The sequence below is a fragment of the Petaurus breviceps genome, unplaced genomic scaffold (genome assembly GCF_028583685.1).
Source record: "Petaurus breviceps papuanus isolate PSGF00001 unplaced genomic scaffold, PetGlider_PUasm1.0 179, whole genome shotgun sequence".
In the NCBI taxonomy this organism is placed as follows: domain Eukaryota; kingdom Metazoa; phylum Chordata; class Mammalia; order Diprotodontia; family Petauridae; genus Petaurus; species Petaurus breviceps.
The window spans coordinates 6269899-6273673 of NW_027185779.1; the positions used below are offsets into that span (position 1 = coordinate 6269899).

The 3775-nt window shown below is 39.6% G+C and overlaps 1 pseudogene; it reads right to left on the reverse strand.

The window, feature by feature from the left end:
- Positions 1–393: 393 nt before the first annotated feature.
- Positions 394–1260, reverse strand: LOC138160057 (small ribosomal subunit protein uS5-like; annotated as a pseudogene).
- Between the last annotated feature and the right edge of the window lie 2515 nt (positions 1261–3775).

The following is a 3775-nucleotide window of genomic DNA, read 5'->3' on the forward strand; positions in this document are numbered from 1 at the left end:
GATGCATATCATTAGAGCTGATGTTGGAAGATACAAGACAAAATGAGGATAGAAAACACAATTCTGCTTGCTTGCACTGTGTAGTGAAAAACTATTTTCTAGTGGAGATCAAAGACAAATGCTAAAAGAAAACTGTTCAGTTTTTACCCATAACCAGTCATTGTAGGATGTGCCAAAGTAGGGTTGATAAATTTGCTATAAATTAGTAATTTTGCTCATTCTTCATTTTCTGAAGCCATAAGATATGGAAAGAAATGTAGATTTGGAGTCAGCAACTTTGGATTCTGGCTCTGTCACTGAATGCACTTAGGTAAGTCACCTAATTTCTTTCTTTTTTTTTAGAAGGCATAGTTCAATTTATTTGTTTATAAAAACGAAACAAAACAAAAACAACTATGTGGTTGCCACAGCAGCTGCCTGGGTCCTCTGGACAGACACTCGAGTGTGAATCTTCACAAGATGGTCAGTGAATTCCTGATAAGGAGACTTAGTGAACACAGTCTCCTTCCACAGGTCTGGGGTTAGATAGCTGTATGTTTCAGAGATGGCATCAAAGGTGGCTTTAGTAAAGTTGCCCAGAGTGGCAGTTAAGCTTGTTGCAGAAGTGTAGCAGTCATCAATTCCAGCCATCATCAGGAGCTTCTTAGGCACAGGAGCTAAGACAATGCCAGTACCTCTAGGGGCGGGGATCAGGCTCCCCAGAACCGACCCACATCGCCCAGTGACCTTGCAGGGTACTATGTGAGGTTTGCCAGTCTTGTTCCCCCAGTAGCCACATCTCACAGGAACGATGGTCAGCTTGGCCAGAATGATAGCACCACTAATAGCTGTGGCCACTTCTGTGCAACACTTGACACCCAGACCAGCATGGCCATTGTAGTCACCAATGGCCACAAAAGCCTTGAACCTGGTACGTTGTTCAGCTCTAGTTTGTTTCTGAACAGGCATGATCTTCAGATCTTCAGATTTCATCTTTCAGTGAAGATCCTAGGAAGAAATCTATGATCTCAGACTCCTTGATAGAAAGCGAGAAAAGATAGATCTCTTCCAAAGACTTGATCTTCATGTCCTTGACTAGCGGGCCCATCTTAGTGACAGGAACCCACTCCTTGTCTTCGGCCTTTCCTCCCCAGGCCCCGCCGCCTTGACCACAGGCCCGGCCCCAACTGCTGAAGCCACTGTGGAAGCCTCCCCTGGCCTCCAACTCCAGGGACCCCTGGGGCCTCCCTCACCTCCTGCAGCACCGGCATCATCCACCATTTAATGTTCACTCGAAGTAGAAGCAGTCACCTAATTTCTATGAGTCTCATTTCCTCATCTATAAAACAAAAGGGATGATGGATTAAATTACCCATTGAGGTCCCTTCTAACTTTAAATTTCTGATCCTATGACTTTTCTATTTTATCTGGCATTGCTTTCATACAAGAAAGCACCTTCCCCACCCTGTTAGCCATGGATGTGGACCAATGCTGACAATATAAACCTTTTTTTTTTATTTTGATGTATTAGTTTTACTAAAGTGTTTTCTCCCTCTTTTTAATTAATTTTTTATAAAAGATTCTCTGGTAGTGGAGAGAAGAGGGAAACATTTAGAAAATATGAGCAAATTAAAGACAAAAACTACCAATAAAATTTATTAAAAAAAACAAACTGAGGTTCATCTTAGTAAATTTCTTTGTATATTCTGATTGGCATTTAGTAGATGGCTTAGAACAGGGAAGTAAAAGGAATTTTCTTCTTTCTCATTCAATTATTATCTATTTCATTCCTCTATCTAGATTTTCATTCCAGTAGAATGAATGTATACTCTGTATTCTTTGAATGTGTACTTATTTTTTATTGATCAATTTTGTTTCTGAATCTCCCCTTCTCCATTCCCTAACTAGGACAACAGTGCCTTTCACACCGTAGGCACTTGATATGTGTTCATGAAGGGAATGGAATTGAATTAAATTCACAATTCAGCTCAAATGAATATACATTTCACTGAATAATTCTAAGCATTTCGCTGAAGTTTCCTAGGTACTCTTTTCTCAGTCCATCAAAAAGGGAAGGTATTGCTGCCTGCAAAAAGAAGAAGCTTAGATTATTTGTGGAGAAAATGTGATCTGTTTTTATAAGATATTCTGACATTCTCAGAGGAAAAATTTTCCCCAAATGCCATGTCTTTGACTGCCTTAAAGAGAGAGAGATTCCTACTCCAAACTTATTTTGGCTTGTATCTAATTAGGCACCTGTTTCTAACCTCACTAATGATATGACAGGTTCACCATCCATTACCGTCCTGTGCTCTGACTGCCAGCTAAACTACCAGTGGACATCCTACAGATGAGGGACAAGCTACCTGCCTGAACACATACAGGATGCATTGAATTAGCCAAGAGGATAATATTACAGACACAGGAAGATATATCTATGGAGAATATTAACTTCTCTTGGTATTCAAAAGCCAGCTTTGAGTGGACTGCCTTATCTTTGTTGGAGAAACATTGTTGAAGGTACTGTGATCCTTCTGGTCAACAAGTCAATAAGTATAAATTATTTACTAAGTGCTAGACTCTGTGGTAAAAACTGAGAATACAAAAGCAAGCAAAAAGAAAGGTAATTCCTGCCATGAAGAAGCTTACATGCTATTTTTGTTTGTTTGTTTGTTTGTTTGGAGGGGAAAGGCAAGGCAATTGGCATTACTGACTTGCCCAAGGTCACACGGCTAGTAAAGTGATAAGTGTCTGAGGCTGGGTTTGAACTCAGGTCCTCCTGACTCCAGGGCTCGTGCTCTATTCACTTCCCCACCTAGCCACCCATAAGAAGCTTACTTTCTAATGGGAGGAAATCACATAAAAGGAAGTTGAAATGACTTCTGCTCACCCTCATTTGCAACCTCAGATCTGTCCCTCAAACCTCATCTTGTAATCAGTCGTCAAATTCTATAGATTAGATCTCCACAGTCTCTCTGATATGTCTATCCCCTTCTCCCCACTACCCTAGGTCAGGTTCTATCACCTCAGTCAGAGGTTAAGAAATAGGTTAAAATATAGACTAATTCTCTCTCTCTCTCTCTCTCTCTTTCTGTCTCTATATGTGTATGTGTGTGTTTGTGTGTGTATAATACACACATATATGTATGTATGTATCTGTGAGAAGAAACATGGTAAAGTGGACAACTGAGTTCATAGTCAAGAAGACTCAGAGTTTATTTTGACCTCTACTGACTATGTGACCTTGGCCTAGTCACATAACCTCTTATTGCCCCAAGCACCTTTCTAAGATTGTAAGTCACAGATAAGTATTCATTTATATTGGCAGAGGAAGACTTTTACTCAGACATCCCTATTCCAATGAAATAAGCATGATCCAGAAAAAGAAGAACTTATCTGTGTATAAGGAGCTCAAAAAATACTTCTTGAGTTGAATGGTTTGGCATTTAAAGCTACTTTCATGGTCATTTCTTACCCTTCCATTCTACTTAGACATGTCACTTTCAGTTCACCCATTCTAGTCTGTTTGCTGTTTCTCATACACAATATTTCATTTCTTTTCTTTATCCCTTTATACTGGGTGATTCCCAGGCCTGAATGTTACCTGCCACACCTTAGTCTCCTGGATTCTCTGGCTTCCTCCAAGAGGTATATCAAGTATGACTTTCCTGGTTATTCACTTCCAGAGAGAGCTGATGAACTCTTAGTAAAAATTGAAATGTATCTTTCTATATATATTTTTGAGAATGTATATATTTGCTTTTCTTCTTTTTTTTGCAATATGGCTAATACAAAA